The sequence below is a fragment of the Tupaia chinensis genome, unplaced genomic scaffold, assembly GCF_000334495.1.
Source record: "Tupaia chinensis unplaced genomic scaffold, TupChi_1.0 Scaffold000394_1, whole genome shotgun sequence".
Lineage (NCBI taxonomy): Eukaryota > Metazoa > Chordata > Mammalia > Scandentia > Tupaiidae > Tupaia > Tupaia belangeri.
The window spans coordinates 457,368-466,312 of record NW_006159896.1 but is presented as its reverse complement, the minus strand read 5'-3'; the positions used below and the strand labels follow the sequence as shown (position 1 = coordinate 466,312).

Here is an 8,945-nt window from a genome sequence, read left to right as displayed (position 1 = left end):
AAGCCTCCATTTTTGCTGTGGTTAAAAATGTCCCCCTAAATTAATGGGGTGTGCCATTGTAACAGGCTTAAGAAGGTGAAAACTTGATGTAAATATGGTGTCAAAGGTGGGGCTCTGGGGAATAGGCCAGCAGCTGGGTGTTGAGGGTAGAGCCCCCATGACTGAGTGCTGGAGGAATATAGGGAGAGGGGCTAAGGCGGACGGAGATCCACATGGAGCACAGGCAGGCCTCTCAGCTTCTGTGACCACGCTATGACGAAGCCGAGCTGAAGCCAGCCTCATGCCCTTGGATGAGCCTCTATTCTCGGTAAATCACCCAGGACAGGGATTTCTGTGAGCAACGCAATAATGGAACAGGGCATCTTCATTCCCAAGGGAAGAGCCTCCTCCTCGGAGTCTGGCTCAGAGATCACCTTGGCAGTGAGTCGACCCTGGGTAGCCTACAGGCCTGCTCGTACGCCCCATGCCTGCTGGCTTCCCTGGCTTTATTTCTCAGTGTATCTCCTCTCGGCAAACTTCATCATTTACTCTAACAAAAAATTGTTAGAAGGCACATGCACTTGCCAGAGACAGAGAAGTGAGAAAGCACCTCCCGGAGAGATGGCTACTTGCAGTCTCTTCCCCTCCATGTCTTGTTTGGGGATTTGGGGCACTCACACATGCCTGGCGTGCTTTTCAAGCCACCAGGTCCAGGACTTGAATTGCGCAGCCAGCACTGTGGGATCCAGCACCTCCTCCACCACCACGTTACTTGTTATACCACTGATAGCTTACTGCCTGTCTCCTCTACCCCAGCACCCCCTGCCCAATGCACCAGCAGATGTGAGCTCGTTGCGGCCAGGGGCTGGTCTGTCTTGTTCACTGATGTGTCCAGTGCCTGGGCCCTGCCAGCACAGAGCAAGAGCTCAGGGAACATCTGACTGCCTGGGTGAGCTCAGCAAGCATAGCTCAGATCCTTCCTGTCTCCGGCCCTGGCCAGGAGCTGGTACACACAGGTAATTACAGCCGGCGGAACCGACGAACCACCGAGAGCCAGCGCAACCTGGCAAGTCCTTACTGAGTGCCTGCTGCACGCGTGTCACTCTGAGTCCTGGGCCTCACAGCGACTGGAAATGGGGAAGAAGCTAGCCTGACCAAGGGCCCCCCCAGTGCCCATGCTCTGTCCTTCCCACTCACCACTGCTATCGCGATGACAGCCAGATGAATGCTATTTACCACTTCTAATGCTCTTCCAGAAGATCTGAATTTCCACCTTGTACATATCCCATCAGCCTGAAGAATTCCCCTCCAGAACTGCTCATAGTACATGTTCTCTAGGATGGATAGTAGACTTAAGACGTAAAATTATGAAGTATATTTTCCTTCCCCTCACTTTTAAAAAATGTTTTATTAAAGTATGATGCAATTGTGAAAATTTTACTAAATTACTTATAAAATAATGACGGAGTCACAGAAAGTTTCCGAAAAATGGCATAGAGAGTCTGGGTGCCCTCAGCTAGTTTCCCCAGTGGTACAATATCAAAACCAGGAAACAGACCGTGGTCCACGCGTGTGTAATTCCATGCTATTCCATCCATGTGCAGGTCTGTGTAACTGCTGTGGCAATACAGCCAGCCCATGGCATGGCTGGTCACAGACTGGATTGCAGAGCTGGAAGCCACACGCCAACCTCAGTTCAAGTCCCCAGCCTAGTCAGCCTGAAAACAAGGGTGGCACACGTGTGTGGCCCTACACCCTGGCAGGCTGGAGGACTGGAGGAAGGGGACTGCAGCACGACTGAGCCCTGGGGAGGCTGCTGCCCTCTCTCGCTCTTGCTCTCGTGCAGGCACAGGTCTCTATCATGAATGATAGTAATAATAATAATACATGGAATCGTACCATCACCACGAAGATGCCCCTCCAACTACTCCATTTGTAGCCACAGGCAGCTCCCTGCCCCTTCTCCCTCCCATCCCTTAGCAAATACTCATTTCTATTTCTATCATTTTGCCATTTTTGGTAATAGTATGTAAATGAACCCGTACTCTGTGAGATCTTTTCAGAATGGCTTTTTTCAAAAGCTTATTTAATTATCTCTTTGTTGAGCAAAAGAGACAGAGAAAGAGAGAGACAGGTCCCCTCAACAGGATCCCGATACAGTGACCCACCTCCAACCTCAGCCAGTCCCAGGTCACGGGCACAGGCGTGTATGCTGGGTGTGCTTGCAGAGGCCTCCAGACTCCAAGCGACATCTCTCCTGTGGGCCAGCCTTACGGACCCTCGCCTCGTACGGCTGCACCACCATCTGCCCTCAGAGTGGCTTTTTCACTCCAGGGAATGCCCCTGAGGCCCATCCGAGATTGCAGCTCGATAGTTCACTGCTGAATAACACTCCGTGGTGTGTGCAGTCATTCACCCATCAAAGGACTGCATGTCTGCTTCTGGTTTGGGCTACTACAAATAAAGCTGCAGTGAATTTCCATGTGAAGTTTTAGTGTGGATGCAGCTTTTCACTCCTCCGTGGTGTGTGCAGTCATTCACCCATCAAAGGACTGCGTGTGAAGTTTTAGTGTGGATGCAGCTTTTCACTCTCAGGGAGAGACGTGCAGGAGAGTGACTGGGGTCCTAGAGTGAGTGCATGGTTGTGAAGTTTTAGTGTGGATGCAGCTTTTCACTCTCAGGGAGAGACGTGCAGGAGAGTGACTGGGGTCCTAGAGTGAGTGCATGGTTCGATGTTTGAGAAACTACAAGACCCTTTTCCTGGGAGCCTGCACTGTTAGATTCCCAACAGCAGCGAATGGCCAGTTTCTCTGCATCCTCGCCAGCATTCGGCATTCTCACTGTTTGGGTTTTTGTTTTCTTTTGTTTTGACTTAGCTGTTTTAATGCGTGTGCAATGATGTCTCACTGTGGGCTTGATTGCATTTTCCTAATGGCTGGTTGGAGCTCTACCTGCCTATCTGCCGTTCATGTGTCTTCTGTGGAATGTCCCTTCGTGCCTTTTGTCCATTTTGTAATCGGATCCATCGTGTTTTTCACTATTGAGCTGGAGACTGTTTTTTATCATCTAGAAACAAGTTCTTTGTTCCAAGATTTGTTAGATGGCTTGCCAATATTTTCTCCTAGTCTGTCTGTAGTTTGGCTTTTTAGTCCTCCTATCAAGGTCTTTGACAACAAAAGTTTTAAATTTTGAGAAAGCCCGATTTATTGATTTTTTTTCTATTATGGGTTATGTGTTTGTTTTAAGACCAAGAAGTTTTTGCCTAGCCCCAGGTACTGAAGATTTTTTTTCCGTATGTATTTTTCAAAGAGTTTTATTATTTTACGTCTTATGTTAAGTCTACCATCCATCCTGAGTTCATTTTGTGTATAAAATGAGACGCTCAGTTCAAGATTCTTTTTTTTTGCTTAGAGATAACCATTTGCTCCAGCATGGTTTGCTGAAAAGGCTATTTCCCCACTGAATTGCATTTACACCTCTGTACAACATCTGCTGGAAACTGCGTGGGTCTTTTTCTGGCTCTTTGTTCCGTTCTTTCTGATTTCTTTGTGCTGTTCTTGCTCTTTCCCCAACACCATGCTCTCATGATTCCCGCAGCTACTTTCAAAAGTAGGTAACGTGAAGTCTGGCCCTGTAGTCTAAAGATTGAGGGAGCCAGATCGCACACAACTGACTGTAGTTCAAATCCCAGCCTTGGCAGCTTGAAACACAGGCTGATGTGTGTGCACATATGCCCAGAATCCCCACGGGATGAAGAAACGGAGACGGGATTGTGGCATAACCACATTCTCCCTCCCATGCTCCTGTTTCTTGCTAGTAAATGAACATGCCCTTGGCAATGAAAAAAAAAGTGAAAGGAGGGCCAGCTGGTCGCTTGGTGATTAAGGTGTTTGGCCAATTGTACAGTTTGAATCCCAGGCCTGGTGGTTTGAAAAACATGCCAGGTGTATGTACATGCGTGCCCCAAATCCCGAGAAGAGAATGGAGAAGATTGTGGTGTGGCCCTCTTCCTGAGGGGTGTTTTATCGTTTTCATTTTCCCTGTCTCTCTCCAGGGAGTACACGTGCCCTATAGCAAAACTAAGAAAAAAAAAATTAGAGGACTAGCAACTGGCATGGAGGTTAAGGTGCTGGATCCCACATGGCCAAGTACGCTGTTCGTTTGTGCATGCCTGAAATCTCTAAAGGAGACTGGATGAGAAGGGATTGTGGCATGGCCATCCCCACTATGGCATGGTTTATCCCTTTTCCTCTCCCTCCTCCTCTCCCTCTCTCTCTTTCTCTGGCGAGCCCATATGCTCTATAGCAAAAACTAAAAAAAACAACAAAAAATTAGAGTGACTCTTCCCACCTTATTATTATTTTTCAGAATTGTTTTAAATAGTCTAATTTCTTTATCTTCCCATATATATTATCTATACCTTCAAACTATCCTGTTTAGATTTGCATAGGAATTTCATTAAATTTATGTCACTTTGGGGAGAGTTGGCACCTTTACTATACCGATTCTTCTAATCCATGATCGTGGGTTGTCCCTACATTTATTTAGATGTTTTAAACATTTTTAGTAGGGTCCGGCAGGTAGCGTGGCAGCAAGGGGTGCTGGACTCCCACATGGCCAACCACGGTTCGAGTCCCACACCTGTCAGCTTGCTTTCTCTCTTTACCGCTCTTTCTTTCTCTCTCTATCCCTCTCTGGTCAAATTAAAAAATAAGTAAACAAAGTTAAATAAAATAATTCTTAAAAATAATTTTTAGTAAAAGGATCAGCAGATGGCATTTGGTTACATCGCTGGTAGTTAATAGTGGTTCAAGTCCCAGACTCAGCAGCTTAAAACTCATGCCAGCTAGTGGGCCTGGTGCAGGGGTGCCTGGTTAGGTAAGGTGTGGTCATGGAGGTGGTGCCGTCCCTGAGCAGACAGGGGCGGGGGCAGGGGTCGAGGAATGTCACAGAGTGCAGTTGGCAGCAGACCCAGGAGCAGGCCTGGTGGAGCTCATTCTGTCCCCCGGCGGCCTGGCCCTGGTGAGCCGCTACAGCACCCACTGGGCTGGGGACCCCATAGACCTTATGGCACTCGCAGAGCAGTGCAGAAGGCTGATGAATTCATCCAAGCAAATGCCACCAACAAGCTGACAGTCATAGCTGAGCAAATCCAACATTTGCAAGAGCAAGCCAGGAAGGTACTGGAAGATGCTCATAGAGATGCCAGCTTGCACCACGTGGCTTGTAGTATGGTGAAAAAACATGGCGACATGTACTACCTTTATCAACGGGAGAGTGGCCAGCAATATTTTCCCATTATTTCTCCTTGGCTCCTACCAGCTACAACATGACTTATCCTGGACTTCATACGAGGACACCGAGAAGCAAGATGCCACAGCCAGTCTCGCGGACGAGTTGCTGAGCCAGTCAGTGGCCCTGCTGCCGTGCACTGAGCCCAGCTTCCGAGGACTGACTCACTGAGAGTGCTCTCTTGACAGAATAGCTCTCAGGACAAGGACTCGGCTGTCACCTCCCCACCATTCTCTGCTTTGAGGGGAGGCAGTTTGGGAATCGAGGGCCTGTGGTGAGCCATGGACTTCTAGGAAGGACACCCTGTGAATGTGAATGCTGTCGTTTGATTCCTTTCAGGTGGGATGGCAATGGATTGCGCCACTCTCTTTGAGACACTCTCTAGGCCACAGAAACGCAATGGAGTATTGACCAGCGGGTCTTCCTTTTTCTCTGTCTCCTCTCAAGTCAGAGAGGAGAGAGAAGAGTTCTACTTTCCTACAAAAAGGCCGGCACAGAGAACTGTTTGCGGTCTGTTCACAGCTACCATCACTCAAGGTTGGGGCTGAGGTTTTACTGCAGTTGATCAAATCCAGCTTCCATCCTTGTTCCTGGGAACAAGGATGCCAGGTAATGGAGGGTGATGTTTTACAAAGAAAAATCTTTGTCTTGGTCATTTAAAAAACACACACACATGGTGTGGCTGGACTGAAAAACAAACAAACAAACAACTCATGCCAGGTGTGTGTGCATGCCCCAAACCCCTAGAGAATAGAGGAGAAAAGAAGGGATTATGGAGTGGCAATCCCCCCTGGGGGGTGATTTCTTGCTTTCTATCTCTCTTTCTCTCTCTCTGTATCTCTGGCAAGCACACACATCCTATAGCAAAAAATCTCTCTAAAAAAATTATTTTTTTAGTATTTCCAAGTTTTCAACATAGAAAATGTTACTTATACCTAAGTGTTTCTTTTTGGGGGTGATTGTAAATGGTACTGTATTTTTCAGTTGAAGTTTCCATGTACTTATTGCTAGGACATAGGTAATTTGATCTTTCTATGTTGCTCTTGTGTCCTGTCTGACCTTACCAAATTTACTCATTTATAAGTTCTGGGAGATTATTTTGTAAACTCCTTAGGACTTTCTACATAGACGCTCATGCCATCTGCAAGTAGGGGTATTGTTATTTCTTCCTTTCTGATCTGTATGCTTTATATTCCTTTTTCTTGCCTTATTGCTCTGGCCAGAACTTCCTGCACTAAATATAAGTTGTTGAGAAGGCGCGTCTTCATCTTGTTTCCAATCTCGAAGAGAAAGCTTTCAGTCTCATCATTGACTATAAAGTTAATCATAGATATTTTTGAGGGGTAGATGTTCTTTATCAAGTAAAGGAAGTTCTTTTCTATTTCTAGTTTTCTTAGAGTTTATTCACAAATGAGTGTTGAATTTTATCAAATTTTTTTATCAGTTATTATGATCATGTCATTTCTCTTTTCTAGACTGCTATGTGGTGGATTATATTGACTGATTTTCAGATAGTGAGCCATTTTTACATCCATAGAATCAACTCTGCTTGGTGGGGGTTATTTTTTATATTTTTGATATACAATTATTTTTATATATTGCTGAATTCTATTCACCAATATTTTGTTAAAGATATTGGCATCAATATTCACTAGGGATATTATTTTGTCCTCTTTTTTGTCCTTTTTTTTTTTTTTTTCTGGTTTTGGCACCAGGGTAGCCCTCATAAAATGAGTTGGGAAGTGTTCCCATCTCTTCCAATGAATTTGATTTCTTTCATAGAATTTGTATGATTTCTTTCATATTGAATGAGTTCTAATAGTTTATGCTTTCCAAGGAATTGTCCGTTTTATCTAAGTCGTTGTGTTTACATGTAGAGTAAATATTCACATAGTATCTATTCACTGTCTTTCCGACCTATAGGGATATCCCCTTCTCATTCCTGGTGTTGATCATTTGCGTTGTCTGTTTTTTCCTTTGCCAGTCTTGCAGAGGTTTCTCAATTTTTTTTTTTTTTAAGTTTTTGCTATAGGTCATGTGTGCTTGCCAGAGATGAGGGGAAGGGAGTAGGAAATCACCCCCTGGGGAATCACAATGGCCATGCCACAATTCCTTCTCCTCTCAGGATTTTGGGCATATATACACACATGCCAAGCACGATTTTCAAGCCAATGGGTCCAGGATTCGAACTGTGGAGTTGGCTATGTGGGATCCAGCTGCCTTAACTTACATGTCACCTGGCTGACCTGAGGTTTCTCAATTTTATTGATCTTTACAGAGAACCAGCTTTTGTTTTATTGATTTTCTCTATTTTTCTGATTTAGATGTTATTACTTTATATTTATTATGACCTCCTGTTTGCTCTGTGTTTGTGTGTCTGTGTGTGTGTGTATTTTAGTTTTGCTATTTCTTCCACAATGAGAGAAGAGAGCGAGAGCGAGAGAGAGCAAGCGAGCGAGCTAGTCCACGCTCAGCCTGCCCTGGCTCACAGGCACTCGTGCATCTGGTGTACACTTCTGGATGAGAACCTGAAACCTTCCCATATGGATTAGGTTTTTTTTTTCTTTTTTTGGAGAGGATTTTTTTTTTTTTCACTCTAGGGCACGTTCGTTCGCCAGACAGACAGAGAGAGACGTAGAGACAGAAAGTGAGAAATCACCCCCCAGGGGGGATGGTCACGCTGCAATCCCTTCTCCTCCATTCTCCTCTCGGAATCTTGGGCACGCACGCACACGCGCCCCGGTGTGAGTTTTAAGCCACCGGGTCCGGGACGCAAACCACAGTCGACTACGTGGGAGTCCAGCGACATAGCCATTACGCTAACTGCTGGTTCCCCCCATGTGGATTAGTTTTGAAGAGTATTGTGTTTTTACTGCCTTTCCACCATCTGACCCCTGCTTTGGTTTTATTTTGCTCTTTTTTTCTGGTTTCTTAAGGCTGGTGATAAGACAACCAGCTTAGACTTTTTTTCTTTCTCTCTTCTTTCTTTCTTTTTCTTTTGTTCTTTCTTTCTTTCTTTCTTTCTTTCTTTCTTTCTTTCTTTCTTTCTTTCTTTCTTTCTTTCTTCTCTTTTTCTTTCTTCCTTTCTTTCTTCTTTCTTTTCTTTTTCTTTCTTTTTTTCTTAGAGGTTTTTGATACAGGGTACTTGCACTCACCAGAGAGAGAGACAGAGAGACAGAGAGACTGAAAGTGAGAAATCACTTCCCAGGGGGATGGCCATCCCACAATCTTTTCATTCTCCTCCCGGGATACTGAGCAGGCATGCACATGCGTCCAGTGTGTTTCAAGCCCACAAGTCCAGGGCTTGAACTGCAGGTGACCACATGGGAATCCAGTGTCTTAACTACTATGCCACCTGCTAGCCCAAATATTCTTTATTTCTAATGTAAACATTTAGTGATAGAAATTTACCTCTCTCGGGAACCAGCAGTTAGCGTAATGGCTATGTCACTGGACTCCCACATAATCGACCGCAGTTCGCGTCTTGGACCCGGTGGCTTAAAAGTCACACCGGGCGCGTGTGCGTGCGTGCCCAAGATCCCGAGAGGAGAGTGGAGAAGGGATTGCAGCGTGACCATCCCCCCTGGGGGGTGATTCCTCGCTTTCTGTCTCTATGTCTCTCTCTGTCTGTCTGGTGAGCGCACACGCCCTATAGCGAAAATCTCTCCAAAAAA

The 8,945-nt window shown here is 45.6% G+C and overlaps 1 pseudogene; it reads left to right on the top strand.

The window, feature by feature from the left end:
* The first annotated feature begins 348 nt into the window (after positions 1-348).
* Positions 349-5,442, top strand: LOC102474968 (uncharacterized protein C1orf50 pseudogene; annotated as a pseudogene).
* The last annotated feature ends 3,503 nt before the right edge of the window (positions 5,443-8,945 follow it).